Raw genomic sequence first — 19,965 nt, 5'->3', positions numbered from 1 at the left:
AAATACCAAGTTTCTTGTCTGTAACATGTTAAGCTTTTGACGTACAGCGTTGATATACCGGTACTCATTTTTAAAATTCACCCGCTTTTTCAATTTTTCAGCCCCTTAATTGGATTTTTCAAAAAATACATATTTCTTTATTTTTTAAGAAGATTCCAAATACCAAGTTTCTTCTCTGTAACATGTTAAGCTTTTGACGTATAGCGTTGATATACCGGTACTCATTTTTAAAGAAGATTCCAAATATCAAGTTTCTTCTCTGTAACATGTTAAGCTTTTGACGTATAGCGTTGATATACCGGTACTTATTTTTAAAATTCACCCGCTTTTTCATATTTTTCAGTCCCTTAATTGGATTTTCCAAAAAAATACATATTTCTTTATTTTTAAAGGAGATTCCAAATACCAGTTTTCACGTCTGTAACATCTTCAGATTTTGAGATATAAGTATCCTAATAAAAAGAATTCTATTCCCTTTTCAGTCCTTTATACCCCACTTATGTGGTTTATACGAAAACTAAACGTACGTGTTTCTCTATTTTTAAAACAGATTAAAAATACCAACTTTCACGTCTGTAATATCTTCAGCGTTTGAGATATAAGTTCCTCATAAACAAAATATTTAACTCCTTCTTTATTTATCCCCCCCCCAGTCGATTTCCCGAAAACAGAAGAATAAGTGTTTCTTTCTTTTTAAATGAGATTCCAGATACCAATTTTCACGTCTGTAACATCTTTAGTTTTTTATATGTAAGTATCCTCATACAAATAATTCAATTACTTTTAAATTTTTTCAGCCCCCTTAAGTGGATTTTTCGAAAACGAAAGAATACGTGTTTCTTTATTTTTAAATGAGTTTCCAAATCCCAACTTTAACTTCTGCAACATATTTAATTTTGGAGAAATAAGTACTCTCAGACAAAGAATTAAATTAATTTTTCAAAAGTTGCACCTCCCCTCTTATGTGGATTTTTCGCAAACAATAAATTCGTACTTATTTTTAAAGGATACTCCAAATACCAATTTTTATGTCTGTAACATGTTCGGATTTGAGATATCAGTACCGGTATTCTAATAAAAATAATTCAACCCGCTTTTCAGTCTTTAATACCCCCTTAAGTGTTTTTTTTCGAAAACAAAAAGTACGTGTTTCTCTACTTTTAAAGAGATTAAAAATACGAATTTTCACGTCGGCAACATGTTAAGTTTTTGAGATCTACTGAGATGTACATTTTAAAAAATTCACCCCATTTTCAGATCCCCTTATGTGGATTTTCGCGAAACAATTTATCTATGTTTCTTTACGTTTAAAGAAGATTCCAAATACCAGTTTTCACGTCCGTAACATGTTACGTTTCTGAGATATACTGCAGATATACAGTACACTCTAGTATAAATGTATCACCAAAATGTTATTTCTTTATGTCCAGTAGTTTTGGCTTAATGGGATTTTCCGAAAACAAAAAATACCTGTTTCTTTATTTTTAAATGTGATTCCATTTACCAAATTTTACGTCTGTAAACTTTTAAATTTTTGAGATAAAAATATACTCATTTAAACAGTTCAGCCCTCTTTTCACCCCCGTTAACGACGGAATATCCAAAAATCCTCCCTTAGTGAGCACCTACACTCTAGTATAAATGTATCCCCAAAATGTTATTTCTTTATGTCCAGTAGTTTTGGCTCGGCGATGATGAATCCGTCAGTCAGTCAGTCAGTCAGTCAGGACATGTTATTATATATAGATGGCGCTGTTGCAACTGCGATATCCATGCAGCGAACGGCCAGGCATCTTAGCGAGGATTTCTTGCTCGTCTACGTATCTTCTTGTCCATTCATTCAGTTGCTCTACATTTCCAAGCAATCTTCCGCAATCTTCCTTGGCCAGTTTTGCCGGGAAATATTAAGGCAAGTTTAAAGTACATATTTCTCAAGTTAGGCGGACATTTGTTGCCCGTCTAAATGCGCCTTAAGAGATTTGCTGAATTCAAAGTCGGTTACTATATAGTCTATAACGGTTCTGGTGCCCCTACCGTCCCATATGCAGCCTTATGGTTCGTAGCTGCTAATCCCATACCAGAATAGAAGTCCATCAAATGTTACCATTCCTATTAGCTACCATATTCGCCCCATATTTACCCATCACTTGTTCGTATCGTTCAGTTCTATTTCCAAATCTCGCACAGAAATTGCCCATGAGCACTATCCCATTCTTGCTGTTGACCCTGACTATGATGTCACTTAGTTCTTCATAAAACTTGTCAACTTCATCCTCATCTGCACCCTCGTGAATGCATCAACTGCATAGGATATTAAATATGAATCATCAAATAACCAATGCAATCAATTTGACAGACCCACGAGCATTAGCGCCAATGCCCAATGTGACACCAAACAGACCAATGAATGTATTTCTGACACGTTTGCCTTTCATACTGGATTTATCAGTTACAGCTTTCTAGAATTACAGTCATACTTGGATGGAATGCTATAATTGGTCTCTTAGGAAGGGTTTTGTTTGGTAGCTAAAGTCCTATGTGTCATTCTTTTGTGAGGTGTACTGTAGGAACCGTACGCACCACTCTGTTGGCAAGTTTGGTCATTAATTCCTGGATATGCAGACACTAGAAGATGGTGGAACGGTAACAAAAACTTGGGTTGTTGGGTGTAGTAACTTCTATAAGAATACTACGCCAGATCTTGTCTGTTGTTCGTTTCCCACGCGGGAAACTGGAACGGAAAGACGAAAGCTATCGATACAAGCTTAGACATTAATTGTAACATTAAGAAACTTACAATGATCAAATTATTAATTTTTTAATAATAATTTTTAATTTTCGGAAAGTGCAAGGAAATGGGTGGCAGAGGTCACCATAAGACCTCTCAATTTACAATAGTAATAACAAGAGCAATAATAATAATAATAATAATAATAATAATAATAATAATAATAATAATAATAATAATAATAATAATAATAATAATAATAATAATAATAATAATAATAATAATAATAATAATGGTAGAACATAAAAGATTCCACTCAGGTCATGTTCATAGAGCTGCAAAACTTGTACTCTGCTGATAGGGCCTTACCTAATCCCCTGAAAACGAATGAGCAAGTAAAAACTAAACCTAGGTTCTTCAATAACTTCTCCACTAATTCAAAATAAACTATCTATATTCTGATAACTGTTGGAAGACTCCCTGCGTACTACTTCTAGAATAAAACAGTAGGAAACGAGAGCGAGGACTGCGCTACAATTTGTAGTGAGCCCGATTACCAGTTATTACCATGCATACACAACGCACTCATCATCAGCACATGGTATATCACTTTGATACTGTACCTCTTTTCACTAACACCAACACTTGGTTTTAGAGACACTTTCGCCCTGAAACCGGTCTACAGATTACGGATAGTTACAACTAGTTACAACTAGTTACAACTAGTTACAACTAGTTACAACCAGATCAGTACCTTAGCACAAAAGTTGTATAAGTCTTAGCAAGTAAACTACATCACTGCTCCAATCGTCAACACTCAATCGTACACTCGTTAATGGCCAGAGTTAAAAGATATAGTGGATGATATTCACAATAAACTCCTCTATAAATTGTGTCCGTAAAACTGTTCACAGTAATCGTCCCTCGTAAAATTGTTCGCTTGGCTTGCGTCCTCTAAGCGCGTATATAGACTTTTTCATCCCCACTCCTTCTAGATATTTTGAAGCTTGTGCTGGCCTCTCTGTAAAGTTTCCCTTGCATGCTTTTCCAAACCTGGAAATAGCTGTGTGTTTCTCCAACTGCCTTACAAAACAAATTACTAATATCTAACATGGAGACCTTCCAGCTTCTAGTATTCGTACCTTAATACTTCAATATAATAATAATAATAATAATAATAATAATAATAATAATAATAATAATAATAATAATAATAATAATAATAATAATAATAATAATAATATGCTGTAATAAATGCAGTGTGGGGATGTGGTATGCACCATCACATCTAAACAGTGTATTTACTAATAAAATCAAACGACACGTTACGGAATTATGCTAAAGAAAGTTATTATTATTATTGTTATCATTATTATTATTATTATTATTATTATTATTTTCCACAATCTTTGTTGTTTTTGTTGCGTTCATATTGCAATACTGTTCATATTTTTCATTCAGTTGTCAGGCCAGAAGTGTCATCGTGGGAGCCCACGCCCTCAACAAGAATTTGCAGTACCGGTATTAACGTCGTCGGAAAAAATCGACTCATTATCTACTTCTGGCTTACATTAACAGGAAATCGGTACTCTCTTTCGAATGTCCTGTCAGATATTTCATGGTTAACGACAATGGTACCTGGGCTACCACAAAGGCATGCATTGTTGTGATTTATGAATGATTAAAGCAAGTCGAATCACTTTAGCATTGTTTGGTTCTTTTTATTCATTGTTTGGAATAGCATCTGGTTCCATCTCCTTACATACATACATACATACATACATTATCATTATAGACTGTTATGCCTTTCAGCGTTCAGTCTGCAAGCCTCTGTGAATTTACTAAACGTCGCCACAATCCTCGATTTGCAACTAGTGTTGTGGCCTCATTTAGTTCTATACCTCTTATCTTTAAATCGTTAGAAACCGAGTCTAACCATCGTCGTTTTGGTCTACCTCTACTTCTCTTACCCTTCATAGCAGAGTCCATTATTCTCCTAGGTAACCTATCCTCCTCCATTCGCCTCACATGACCCCACCACCGAAGCCGGTTTATGCGTACAGCTTCATCCATCGAGTTCATTCCTAAATTAGCCTTTATCTCCTCATTCCGAGTACCCTCCTGCCATTGTTCCTACCTGTTTGTACCAGCAATCATTCTTGCTACTTTCATGTCTGTTACTTCTAACTTATGAATAAGATATCCTGAGTCCACCCAGCTTTCCGTAGTTTATATTTCTAAGGCCAACTCCTACATTTTGCGGATCTGTCAACAAGGCTATCAAAACTTTCTCTTCTGTCTTCAATCTTGCTCGAGTTTGTGCTTCCTGGTACCATTCTGGATATTCTGCATGTCTGCAAGCAATTACAGAATTTTTAGAGCAATATTATCATTAATACACACATTCTTTTCAAAATATGGCTGTTCAAGCTCACATAAAAGTCTGAAAACTAAGTTCTCATTGATACAATCTGTAGCTTGTCTTTCAAGTATTCCATTAGTACATGTACACATTCTTCTGTAAATAATGATCCCTCTACAGATCCTAACAAATAATTATATTTTTGTCCGACTCGTTGGCTGAATGGTCAGCGTACTGACCTTCGGTTCAGAGGGTCCCAGGTTCGATTCCCGGCCGGGTCGGGGATTTTAACCTTAATTGGTTAATTCCATTGGCCCGGGGGCTGGGTGCTTGTGCTGTCCCCAACATCCCTGCAACTCACACACCACACATAACACTATCCTCCACCACAATAACACACAGTTACCTACACATGGCAGATGCCGCCCACCCTCATCGGAGGGTCTGCCTTACAAGGGCTGCAATCGGCTAGAAATAGCCACACGAAAAAAAAGAAAAAATATATTTTTGCATTCAAGCTCAACTTCAGTTCTATTTTCAATTTCTAATGTTCAAAGTAAAGGGGCCAGAATGTTAATTAAGTCATCCCCCTTTAAAACAGACGGTGACACAGGATAGTTTAAACTTTTCTCATTTCTAATTTCTTCCCCTTTAAAATAATTTTCTTTTATAACCCTTGTGGAACTTGATCTTGTGATGTGTCTGCCTTGGAGAAAGCGTTTTCTTTGTTTATATAGAGCAGAACCGCAGCTAAGATTCTGCAAGCCCCACCGGACAAGGGCACGTGTTCCTTAAAATATTTTGTTCACTATCAATCTAAGAAAAAGACAAGTCAGATTAGGACAACATTAAACGCGGAATGTTCTTAAAGATTAGGTACCATAACATACATTGAGAAATTTAATACTGCTACTAAATAGTTTTTATTTCTCTCTTGAAGAGGGAGGCGGACCTCATTTACAGTGACGCCGCCTTTCAGGCCAGGAGATTTGTGGTGGTGATAGAGACGTGTGGAGAATGTGAGGGGTTTGGCGGCCGTGGCCTACACTAGGAACTGTCCCAGCATTCGCCTTAGTGGGTGGTGAAGGGGACATGCTCCTCTCCCTCTCCTGAATGCAGAGGTGTAGTGTAGTGGTCCTCTGTTCGGTTGGTCGGTCGCAGTGCAGAACTGACGGACCAAGGACCAGCCGTGGCCACTCCTAGGCCGAAGCTTACCCTGCAACCGCCGACGAGAGAGATTTAGAGAATTTTCCAAGTGATTGTTCATAAGGTGTTAGAGTAACGGAGGTGTCCCATATCAATAAAAAGTCATCAGTGATCTGCATTTTAATCTGTAGTCCAAGTGGCACATTCCCTATCAGCTGTTTACTTAGCCTTTTTTAAAGTTTTCATGCACGTGGAAATCTATCGAGCCTTTCCCTTGATAATTTATTCCAATCCTGTACCCCTCGCCCTATTATTGAATATTTTCCCGAATTTGTGCTCTTGAATTCCAAAATACATTTTCTACTTTTAAAAGCTCCGCTCAAGCTTACTCGTCTACCTATGTCATTCCACGCTATCTCTTCAATGACAGGTCGAAAAATACCACAAAGTCCAGAATCTCGTCTCCTTACTCCCAAGTTTTTGAGATTTAAGTATCCCCATAAAAATACTTCAATATTTAAACCTCCCCCCTTAAGAGGATTTTACGAAAACAAAAAAATACATGTTTCTTTTTTAAAGGAGATTACAATCACTAATTTTCACGTCTGTAACATATTCAGTTCTTGAAACATAAGTATTCTCACAAAAAATAAGTCAACTCCTTTTTCACTTCCTTTAACCTCCGTTAAGTACGTTTTCCGAAAACAAAAAATATGTTCCTGTATTTTTAAATGACTGTCTAAATACCAAGTTAAGTTTTTGACATATACTGTAGATATACCAGTACTCATTTTAAAAATTCATCCGCTTTCTCAATTCTTTTCACCCCTTAAATGGATTTTCCGAAAATAATTCAACTTTGTTTCCCCTTGCCCCAAAATGCGTTATGATACTTTTAAAGACACCACTGAAACTTATTCGTCTACTAATGTCATTCCACGTCATCTCTCCACTGACAGCTCGAAACATACCACTTAGTCGTGCAGCTCGTCTCCTATCTCCCAAGTCTTCCCAGCCCAAACTTTGCAACATTTTTCTAACGCTACTCTTTTGTCGGAAATCACGCAGAACAAACCTAGCTGTTTTTCTTAGGATTTTTCCAGTTCTTGAATCAAGTAGTCTTGGTGAGGGTCCCATACGCTGGAACCATACTCTAGTTGGGGTCTTATCAGAGACTTGTATGTCCTCTCCTTTACATCCCTAGAACAGCCCCTAAATGCCCTCATAACCATGAGCAGAGATATAAACCCTTTATTTACAATCACACTTATGTGATTATCCCAATGAAGATCTTTCTTTATCTTAACATCTAGGTACTACAGTGATCCCCATCAGGAACGTTCACCCCATCAACGCAGTAATTAAATCTGAGAGGACTTTTCCCATTTGTGAAACTCACAACCTGACTTCTAACCCTGTTTATCATCATGCCATATCGTACTGTCCATCTCACAACATTATCGAGGTCATTTTCCAGTTGCTCACAATCTTGTTACTTATTTATTACTCTATACAGAATAACATTATCCGCAAAATGCCTTATCTCTGATTCCACATCTTTACTCATACCATTTATATATATTAGAAAACATAAAGTTTCAATAATGCTGCCTTGAGAAATTCCCCTCTTAATTATTACAGGGTCGGGTAAAGCTTCGCCGACTTGAATTTTCTGAGATCTATTTTCTATAAATATAGCAACCCATTCAGTCACTGTTTTGTCTAGTCCAATTGCACTCATTTTTGCCAGTAGTCCCCCATGATCCACCCTATCAAATTCCTTAGACAGGTCGATCGTGATGCAGTCAATTTCACCTCCTGGATCCAAGATATCTGCTATATCTTGCTGGAATCCTACAAGTTGAGCTTCAGTGGAATTTTCCGAAAACAAAAAATACGTGTTTCTTTAATTTTAAAGGAGATTACAAATACCAATTTTCACGTCTGTAACATCATTAGTTTTCCTACTATATAAGTATCCTCATACAATTAATTCAACTAATTTTTCAATTCTTTCACCCCCCCTCCCAACAAGTAATTTTCCGAAAACAAATGAATTCGTGTTTCTTTATTTTCAAAGGAGATTCCAAATACCAATGTCTACGCCTATAACATTTCAAGTTTTTTGTATATCCTCCTACAACTAATTCAACTTATTTTTCAATTATTTTACCCCTTAAGTGGATTTTCCGAAAACAAAAAAATACATGTCTGTTTACTTTGAAAGAAGATTCTACATACAAATTTTTATGTCTGTAACATCTTCAGTTTTAGAAATATAAGTATCCTCATAAAAAGAATTCAAATCCGTTTTCAACACCCAGTCCCCGTTAAGTTCATTCCCGCCCCTCGGCCGAAAATGCGTGCTTCTTTATTTTCAAAGGAAATTCCAAATACCAATTTTCACGTCTTTAACCTTCAGATTTTGAGATATATGTATCCTCATAAAAAATTCTACTTTTTAACCCCCCCCACAAAGTTGATTTTTTCCCAAAAATGCAAGTTTCCTTATTCCTACAGGAGATTCCAAACACCGATTTTCACGGCTATAACATCTTTAGTTTGTTTAGATATAAGTATCCTCATACAAATAATTAAACTTTTAATTCTTTCATCTCCTTAAGTGGATTTTCAGAAAACAAAACAATACATGTTTGTTTACTGTTACAAAAGATTCCAAATATCAATTTTCACGTCCGTAACTTCTTTATTTTTTGAGATATAAGTATCGTCACACAAATAATTCAACTAAGTTTTCAATTTTTTCACTCCTCCCCACCCCCTGCTTTAAATGGATTTTCCCAAAACAAAGAAACACGTACGTATGCCTTTATTTTTAAAGGAGACTCCAAATACCAATTTTCACCCCTGCAACATCTTCAGTGTTTTTGAAATATCACTATCCTAATAAAAACATTCAACCACCTTTTCAGTCGCCCCCCCCCCCCTCTTGAGCGGTTTCTCCGAAAAAGAATACGCGTCTCTTTATTTTTAAAAGAGATTGAAAATACCAATTTTCACGTCTGTAACATGTTAAGTTTATGAGATGTTCACTAGTTGTTTTTATTTTTAAAATCACCCCCTTTTTCATTTTACCTTAATTTGACTGTCCAAAAAATGTCTGTTTCTTTACTTTTACAGGAGAATCCAAGTACCAATTTTCACGTCTGTAACAATTTATGTTTCTGAGATATACTGTTGATATAGCCTTTTAAAACTTCATCCCATTTTTCAGTCCTGTTTATCCCCCAATTAAGTAGATTTTCCAAAAACAAAAAATACGCGTTTCTTTATTTTCAAATGATATTCCAAATACCAATTTTCATGTCTGCAACATCTTCAGTTTTTGAGATATAAGTATTTTCACGAAAGGTATTCAACCAGTTTTCACCCCCCCCCCCCCCTTAAGGATACCTTTCGAAAACAAAAATCGTGTTTCTTTATTTTGAAAGGAGATTCTAAATACCAATTTTTACTCTGTAAAAGTTTATGTTTTTGTGATATAGATATGCTCATTTAAAGAATCACCCCCCTTTTCACCCCCTTAGCGAAGGAATATAAAAAATCCTCCCTTATTGAGCACCTGCACCCTATTATAAATGTGTCCCAAAATTCCATTTCTTTATGTCCAGTAGTTTTAGCTCGGCGATGATGAATCAGTCAGTCAGTCAGTCAGTCAGTCAGTCAGTCAGTCAGTCAGAACATGTTATTTTATATATATAGATTGGGCTACACTTATCATTCCAATCACAGGTCTCACTTTGATAGCAATGGTAGATAACTGCGAAACAGTTTGCATAGGCTTTCATAATCTTTACCCCTGTGGGTGGAGGGGTTGGTAGTAGAACACCCACGCTATCCCCTGCCTGTCGTAATACGTGACTAAAATGGGCCCCAGGGTCTGTTAACCTGGAAACGCTGGTTGGAGACTGCGGGCCCTTAGCTGAATCCTGGCACTATTTCACTTAATTGTGTCCGGCTCCTTACTTAAAATTTTTCCTAAACAACCAGCCTTGGGTAGTTAACTCGGAAAAGAAGACACGAATAATATTTATTATTTATTATTTTTCAATTGATAGAGGTTGTCAAACCGACAAGGAACACCATACAGTTCCTATTACCTTTGTTGCTTCTTTGAAAATATATCTTTGTTTGGGAGATTTCATAGGATATTTTAAAGACTTGGGTGTATTAGGAACATTTTTAGGATGGAATTCCACTTGAGTGTTTCCGGCAATTTACCATCTTCTGTTCAAACTGCAATTCATCAAAATGATAGCAGAACAAAATATATAATGAAACACGTAAATACAAAAATCGTCCCTATAAACGTATGGTCCTTCAGCAATAATGTCGACGTAATAGCTTACTAACCTCGAACAAGACGGATTTACATGTGGGTTGCCATTTTAACTCCTGCAATGTTGTACCATACCCACTGAGCTAACCATTGCTTAATACTGGAAAGCGAAACACTTTAATCCTACCAGTTGGTTTATTCTGACAATTTGGAGTAGCACAGTCCATTTTCCTTAAAAATGCAAATATATTTCACATTAATCACATCGGGCTTTGCCACGACTTAAAGATGCTGAAGACTCAATATGGCCGTCACCCCAGAGGATTGTGGAAACGGGTCCAGACCTCCCTAGACTGACCTTATCTCTAGCATATGCTAAGCATATACTTTTCAGTCCTAGGAAACGTTTAATTCAATCATCGACTCTCTTCTGTTAGATTTCCTCCCATTCATATCACATACGTACAGTGTTTTAGGATTGACGTCGTGGTATAAATTTCACCACACTGTGAATAGTCGTCTACAACACAACAGCTTTGAAATGAGGAAGTCAATAGCTATACTATAGACACCTCACAATCAGCGAGTGACTGTGTAGTGTCACGGTGCCTTCTGCAGACAATAGCCGGAATCTATTCAAAATACCTCTTTCAAGAACTGTTCTTTTAACAAAGGCCAAACACAAAGTACAGTGATTGTAGCAAGATTGACTGCCTCTCAATGGCCTATTAAGGAGAAAGCATTCACGGATTCAGGCTGAGTGGACCCCGTTCCGTTCCAATCCTCGTAGCACCTTTCAAATTTCGTGACAAAGCCGGGAATCGAACCCGGGTCTCCGTAGGGGGAGGGGCAAGTTAATCACACTAACCGGTACACCACAGAGGCGGACCCTGGGAATATTAATAACAGATATATTCACAATTATTTCAATTTCCACAATATTTCAATTATCTCCGGAAGTATCCGTTCCAAGTCCGCCTCTGTGGTTTAGTGGTTAGTGTGATCAGCTGCCACCCCCGGAGGGCCGGGTTCGATTCCCAGCTCTGCCACGAAATTTGAAAGATGGCATGAGGACTAGAACGGGGTCCACTCAGCCTCGGGAGGTCAACTGAGTAGGGGGGATTCGATTCCCTCCTCAGCCATCCTTCAAGTGGTTTTCCGTGGTTTCCCACTTCACCTCCAGGCAAATGCCGGGATGGTTCCTAACTTAAAGCCATGGACGCTTCCTTCACTCTTCCTTGTCTATCCCTTCCGATCTTTCCATCCCAAACAGGGCCCCTGTTCAACATAGCAGGTGAGGCCACCTGGGCGAGGTACTGATCCTCCTCTCCAGTTGTATCTCACCGACCCAAAGTCTCACTCTCCAGGATACTGTCCTTGAGGCGATAGAGGTGGGATCTCTCGCCATGTCCGAGGGAAAAGCCAACCCTGTAGGGTAAACGGATTAAGAAAGAAAGAAAGAAAGAAAGTAAAAGTATTTATCCGTTCTATCTAAAACGGATACATAAAAAGTAATAGAAATCTTCATTTATGCGTCATACATTTTCACGCACGGGCTGACATAACAGAATCATTCACGAATTTAGATTTTCAGCCCGAAGTCCCTCAACGCCGAAAATTGTTTACAAGGAAGTATTGTTCAATCATGGTAACGAGTTCAATGGCGATGGTGGTCATTTTTGTCCTGATTACTTTTTAACTAGCTGAAAAACATGTGAGCATCAGCCCATATTGTCCGGCTGCTTAGACGAATGGTCAGCTTAGTCGCCTTCAGTTCAGAGGGCTCCGAGTTCGATTCCCTGCCGTGTCGGAGATTTTAGCCTTAGATGGTTATTTCCCCTGGTTTAGGGACTGGGTGTTAGTATTGTCACCAATATCCCTGCAACTATCCTCCACTACAGCAATACGCAGTTCCCATACATGGCAGATGCCACCGACGTTCGTTGGAGGGTCTGCCTTCCGAAGGCTTCAACAGGCTAGCAATAGTCAAGCAAAAGTATTATTATTATTATTATTATTATTATTATTATTATTATTATTATTATTATTATTATTATTATTATTATTATTATTATTATTATTATTATTATTATTATTATTATCTTTTCAAGAACACAGTTGAAGATTATCGGGGATATCCCATCACCTTGTCGGACTCCTGTTTTGATGTCAAAGGAATGGGAGAGACATCCGTGGAACTTCGCCTTGGATTTTGTATCGGTCAGGGTGGCTCTAATTAATGTTGAGGTAACTGTTTACTTACTGCAGATAAAGAACATAATGCATACTTCTTACAAGTTTTACTGCCGTTCGATGGAATCACCACTATTGTGTGTGATATATATATATATATATAACTCACTGGGGCCATCAAGGACCACGTTAAGTCTTGTTGCATTTGACACTGAACTTGGCCTTCTTTAGAGCCCAAATTTCCCTCATTCTTTGTGAGTGGGCCTGCTTACGCTCCTCTGTCCAAGGGGCACCGTGTCTTCTCTTCGGTTGCTCGTCTCGGTTTAGCCCATTCGTCAATATTTTCTTGCGGAAGAGATCTCTGTTAAGGGCGTCTTCAGCTGAGATATGTAGCATTTGCAGGTCTTCTTTGGTATTTCTAAACCAGGGAATTGTAGTTTTGGGGTTTGAATCAAAAAGTGAAAGATTTCTTTAGTTAACTTTCTTCCGTCCATTCTTTTCAGATGGCCGTAAAATCGTGCCCGTCTTTTTCTGATTGTGTCGGTAATTTTCTCTATTTTGCTGTAGACTTCCTTGTTGGATCTCTTTTGATGGATTCCATTTCTGTACTTTGATCCCAAGATTCCTCTCACAATTTTGCGTTCTCTTTTCTCCAGTTCTTCAAGGAGTCTTTTGTTGGTATTTAGAGACAGGGTTTCGGCTGCATATAGAACTACTGGCTTCAGAACTGTTTCATAGTGGCGTATCTTGGTGTTTTGGGAAAGGCATTTTTTGTTGCAGATTGTGCGGGATGTTTGGTAGGCTATTTCCAGTTCGAGTATTCGCTCCTGAAGTGCTTCTTTGTCCAGTCCATTTTTCATGATGATCTCACCCAGGTATTTGAATTTGTCTACTCGGGTGATGTCCCCGTATTTTGTATGGAGTTTTGGTGGAGCCTCTTTTATGTTAGTCATTACTTCTGTTTTCTCAAACGATATCTGCAAACCAGTTTGATCGGCAATTTCCTTTAAAATTTCAACTTGAGCTCTAGCGGTTTCTATGTCGTTTGAGAGAACAGCAATATCATCGGCAAATGCTAAGCAGTCTGTTGCGATCCCCTTGGATTTGGTTCCTATTCTCAATGGACTGTAGTTGGTTTCCTGTAATCTCACCCGCCAGGTTCTGATGATCTTTTCAAGAACACAGTTGAAGAGTATCGGGGATATCCCATCACCTTGTCGGACTCCTGTTTTGATGTCAAAGGAATGGGAGAGACATCCGTGGAACTTCACCTTGGATTTTGTATCGGTCAGGGTGGCTCTAATTAATGCCAGCAGTTTCAAATCAACTCCAAATTCATTTAAGATGTTTAGCAGGACTTCCCGGTCAACGGAGTCGTACGCTTTCTTAAAGTCCACAAAGACAGACACATACTGCTTTGACCTTAGTGTACAATATCTGATGATCGTTTTGAGATTTTGCGTCTGTTCAGCTGTTGAGCGACCTTTTCTGAACCCTCCTTGGTATTCACCTATTTGATGTTCGACTTGTGCTTCCAAACGCTCCAGGATGGCAAGTGATAGAATTTTGTAAAGTCACGGGTAGCAAAGATATTCCTCTGTAGTTGTTGATATTCTTCATGCTGCCTTTTTTGTGTAATGGATGGCTCAAAGCTATTTTCCAATCTTCGGGTAGGGTCTCCTTGTTCTAAATTTCTTCTATTTGCTTTTGCAAGATATGAAGTGATTCCTCTGGGGCATATTTCCATAGTTCTGCTACTACTGAGTCTTCCCCCGGCGCTTTGTTATTTTTGAGACGGGCAATGTGGCGCTTGATTTCATCTCTGTCGGGCGGTCTGGAATCTGGATACCTGAGTAAGGGTTCCTTGGTCTCAATGGCGCTTTGCGGTTTAGAGCAATTAAGTAAATTCTTGAAGTAATCTGCCAGAATGCTGCAATTTTCTTCATTTGACGTCGCCAGTGTGCCGTCCTTTCGCTCAAAGCATAGAGATGGTGGTTTATAGCCAGTGAGTTTGCGTTTGAAGGCTCTGTAGTACTCTCTGCTTTCATTCTTCCTAAGGTTTTGTTCTATCTTTTCAGTGAGAGATTTTTCGTATTTACGTTTCTCAGTTCTGAACACCCTAGCTGCTTGGGCACGTTGGGTTTGGTAGGTTATTATTATTATTATTATTATTATTATTATTATTATTATTATTATTATTATTATTATTATTATTATTATTAGCCCATATTTATCCGGAATATCATGAAGGTGATAATCGAAATGAGAAGGTAAACGTGAAGAAGGAGAAGAGGAAGAAGAATATAATCATGAAAGGACAGACCAATAAAAGACTCGCTTGACCTCGGAAGCCCTAATATCGCCGAAATGGATGAAAACTAAATGAGATAGAATGAGATAGCCTACAATGTTAGAAGGCCATAAAACCAATCAACAAAAACATTACTCTGAATGCTGTAAACTGAGGTGTGCTCTGTCACCTCGGAAACCACTTGTCTATGTTAGATGGCATAACTGCTGTAATTGTAGTAAACCTAACCTAACAATAACGGATATAGCAGCTAGTTCCATATGATAATAACAGTCAACCAGAGCGGTATAGTCAGATACTTGTTTCACAGAAAGCATATTCCAGCCCAGTTGAGTTTGGTGGTTGTTTGACGGTGTTTAAACGGCTGTCATGGCTCTTTAAATGCATGGTGTTATATCGTGCTGTCGTTGGCTTCCAAAAGAATCCGGTATGTTAAAAAACCGTCACGCTGGCATCTGTTAGTATCATTACCAATTGGAATGGACGTCAAAAATGTTATGCTATAATACTGAATATAGCCGTGCTCATGAACAAGCTTCGTTGGTGGGGTCATGTGTATTATTATTATTATTATTATTATTATTATTATTATTATTATTATTATTATTATTATTATTATTATTATTATTATTATTATTACCCGCTGCTTTTTGCACACCCTGGTAGGGTTGCAAGTGCGAACTGTGTCGCAGGTTTGGATTTGCCCCTGTTTTAAGGTCGGATGCCCTTCCTGACATCAACTCTAGGTGGAGGGATATATTCACTATTGGAAGATTTTTGCGGTAGTTGCTAGTGTATGTGTGTATATAAAGAGGAGAGTCAGAAGAATTAATTAGTTGCGGTTGAAATCACGGACCCGGCCGGAAATCGAAATCCGGTACCCTCTAAACCGAAGGTCTCGACGCTGACTATTCAGACAATGAACCGTCTTATGATGATGATGATGATGATGATGATGATGATGATGATTGTTATTATTATTATTATTATTATTATTATTATTATTATTATTATTATTATTATTATTATTATTATTATTATTCCATAACAAACTTTGAGTTTCTTCGCTGTACAAAGTTCTTTATTCTATTTCTCCATTTTAGAGATTTATTCATGATGGTGTTTGTCCTATGTAATTGTGTGCGTTATTGAGATTTTTCTCCTCTAGGTCTCGGTTTGAGATAGGTGTTCCAGAGGTCGAAATAGTAGAAGTAAAGTAGATACTTCCTTTGTATTCACCTTAATTGAGTAAGAAAGCAATAGCGGCATACAACTCAGAGGACAGATGCCAAATAATCACTCTATTGTGATTCTTGTGTCTCTAGCGTGACCCGCTATGAAAGCAGGTTTGAATGAATAAGATGACAACGTAAGAGTCCATTTTCTCTCTATCCTTACGTTACTCGTGTTTGTGGCCACATCTTGTCAGAAAGAAGTGACATCTCAATCTCTTATGCCTGTTTTGGGACGTACAGGCTCTTTAAATGCATGATGTTATATTGTGCTGTCATGGACGTCGACACACAACGCTTCTGCTACATTTTACACTTCAGTTTTCTGGAAGTAGAGTGGTCTAAATCCGAGGTTAAGAAAATTAGTCAGTGGCTTCTCTTCTCACCGGCCCCGCGGTGTAGGTGCAGCGTGCCTGTCTCTTACTCGGAGGCCGCGGTTTCGACTTCCAGCTAGGTCAGGGATTTTTACCGGGATCTGAGGACTGTTTCGAGGTTCACTCAGACTACGTTACTACGACTGAAGAGCCATCTGACAGTGAGATGGCGGCCCCGGTCTAGAAAGCCAATAATAAAGACCGAGAGGATTCGTCGCGCCGACCACAAGACACCTCGTAATCTGAAGGCATTCGGGCTGAACAGCGATTGCTTGTTAGGCCCTGGCCCTTCGGGGCTGTTACGCCGTGGGGTCGGGTTTGGTTCGATTACTGTTTTCACGATTGAGTATTACATGAATGTAATCGCAAAAAAAATGTTTGCTCGAAGTGAACCAAATTGATAAACTAAATTGAGTTTATTTTTTCCAACCAAACTATCCCTTTATCTTAAGCTAATGTAGTATACTGCATTCAGCCACAACGAATATTAATATTTGGATCTTTTTATACACTAGTTGCAATTTTAGTTGAGGTAACTGTTTAATTACTGCAGATAAAGAACATAATGCATACTCCTTACAAGTTTTACTGCCGTTCGATGGAATCACCACTATTGTGTGTGATATTCGCTGATAATGAAGTGGAAGGAAGTATTATCATGTCATCAGCAGCATATTTTGGTTGACCTCTTGAATAGAAGCTTGCCTAGTACATTAAAATGTCTAAAGAATGTTCACGTCAATTTTAACTCACAGAGGCAACGGGGGCGGCAAACTAGAACGGGCCAGTTGCAAGGGGAGGGCTACAGAGGCCGAGGGACTAAAAGGTCCCAAGACATCCGACGTGGAAGGCACAGTGCAAATTTAGGTGATGAACGTAGGAAGGCCACTGAGATCCCTCATAGTCAGCTTGATGAAGAGGCAATCGGTACCCAAGGACGGCATGATTGTCAGGGGTGAAACAATTGAATTTATGGGTGTAAGTAAAGGAAGGATTTACACACAGGGTACTGTGCGCTTCGCTATTGTAAATACAAGCCACACATTTCATGTCTTGGGGAGTGACTTTCAGTGCACACAGGATGGTATAGTTGGGCAAGACATCATGTCAGATAGCGTAATCTATATATAGAATTGGATGTCGGTATGTTTGAAGCTAATAGACTCAAAAACTACTGGACCGATTTCGCTGAAATTTTCACAGTTTGTTCTTATTACATCTGAGAGGGATTATGAAGTGGTTTGAACGAAATCTGATTGGTAGTTCGGCACTAATGGGAGAAAAATAAAATAGGGGAAGATAAGCAAACCGCAAGACAAGTGCGATCAGCGGGTTGCATACCCGACAGTATGTGAAGATTATGATGTGTTCCTTACCACTTATTTCTGCTTTTATCTTTTATATAATTATATAAAAATGAAAAGTCCAAGTTCTGTCCCCATGGCACAGGGGGTGAGAAGGTAAGAAAATGTCGCAAATTACAGAGATTACGGGTGAATGTGTGTATGTTCCAGCATAGCTCTCAACCAAATTTGATACTCATATAACTTACTATCTGGAAAAATTTCTGTAGGGGCAAGAAACCCCTAAAGGAAGGGGGTGAACCTTAAAAATCCGAAAATGACGATATTAGGGACGAATTCATAGTCTTTGGGGTAGCTGAGATGAACTGTGATACTCTGAATGTCGTTTAAGTCAAAGTTCGTTCCCAATCGGTATGGTAAACATATTATGACTTACTGTTTGGGAAAGAAAACTGTAGGGTAAGACACACATACGGGCGGGATCGTACAACTGAAGATGTTACAGACGCTAAAATTGGTATTTGGAATCTTCTTTAAAAATGAAACTCATTTTTCATTTTTGGAAAGTCCTATTTAATAGGGGTGAACGGCGTGGACAAAGGGGGTGAGCATTTTAAAAGACTATATATATCTACAGTATTTCTCAGAAAGGTAACATTCTACACACGTGAAAACTGGTACTTGGAATGTCCTGTGAAACTAAAGAAACACAGGTAATTTGTTTTCGGAAAATTCGCTTACGGGAAACTGAAAAAGGGGATGAATTTTTGAAATGAGCTTATCGATAGTACATATCAACACTTAACATGTTACATACGTGAAATTTGGTATTTTTAATCTCTTTTAAAAATAAAGAACCACATATTTTTTGTTTCCGAGAAAACACTTAGGAGAGGGGGATAAAAAGGACTGAAAAGGGAGTGGAATTCTCTCAAGAACTGAAGATTTTAGAGACGTGAAAAATTGGTATTTGTAGTCTCCTTTAAAACTAAAATACGTAATTTTTGTTTTTCAGAAAATCCACATAAGGGGATGAAAGAATAGAAAAATTAGTTGAATCCTTTGTATGAAGATACTTATATTTAAAAAATTAAAAGTGTTGCAGACGTGAAAATTGGTACTTGGAATCCCCTTTAGAAATAAAGAAGCATGATTTTTTTTTCGGAAAATCCACATAGGGGGAATATCTGAGAAATTAGTTGAATTATTTTTACGAGGATACTTGCATCTCAAAAACTGAAGATGTTATAAACGTGAAAATTGGTATTTGGAATCTACCTTTAAAAATAAAGAAATATGTATTTTTGTTTTTGTAAAATCTACTTAGGTGGATTGAGGGTGGGGGTAGGGCTGATAAAGGGGTTGTATTATTTTTATGGGGATACTCATATCTCAGAAACTGAAGATGTTACTGACGTGGAAATAGGTATTTCGAATCTCCTTTAAAAATACACTTTTTTTCGACTTGAGAGAAGACTATTTCTCACACCTACAGTTCTATGTCGGATCTTAGAACCCAAAAGGCAAAACGTGGTTTACAAAGACTTTCTGGGGCAAATGAAACTCAATTCTTCGGTGTGTTTTTACACTTTAGGGATTTTCAGATAATATCTTAGTACAGTACCGAGGAACGATTACTTTTATCAGATGACGAAATTCACGGGAGCGAAGCCACGGGTAACTGCTAGTTTATTATAAGGGGGGTCATGTCACCATTGTGTGGGAGAACTACCTCATGGGCGCGTGCGAGGCGAAGCTAATCCATCTCGAACTACGGACCGGGAAGATCGTTGTCATTGGAGTAGACTGAAATCTACCAGTGGGAATTATGGAGAGGGAAGTCAGAACGCAATGAACCGATGTCTAGTATGATGAATACCACTGAACAGGAGGTGACTTTATGCAGTCCATGAGTGCACATGCAGGAGGTAGATAACACCTGCCTAGCACAAGTGCGGAAGGTGGAGCATAACAGTGAAGCGGCAAACGTACTCATCTTCACGCCGGTTCGAGCC

The 19,965-nt window shown here is 38.2% G+C and overlaps 1 protein-coding gene across 1 annotated transcript in view; it reads right to left on the bottom strand.

The window, feature by feature from the left end:
- Positions 1-19,965, bottom strand: part of LOC136863567 (atrial natriuretic peptide receptor 1) — a 614,185-nt gene that overhangs the window by 275,076 nt on the left and 319,144 nt on the right. The window lies entirely within an intron of this gene.

This window comes from Anabrus simplex, chromosome 2 (genome assembly GCF_040414725.1).
Source record: "Anabrus simplex isolate iqAnaSimp1 chromosome 2, ASM4041472v1, whole genome shotgun sequence".
In the NCBI taxonomy this organism is placed as follows: Eukaryota; Metazoa; Arthropoda; class Insecta; order Orthoptera; family Tettigoniidae; genus Anabrus; species Anabrus simplex.
This window is presented reverse-complemented; position numbering and strand designations above follow the sequence as displayed.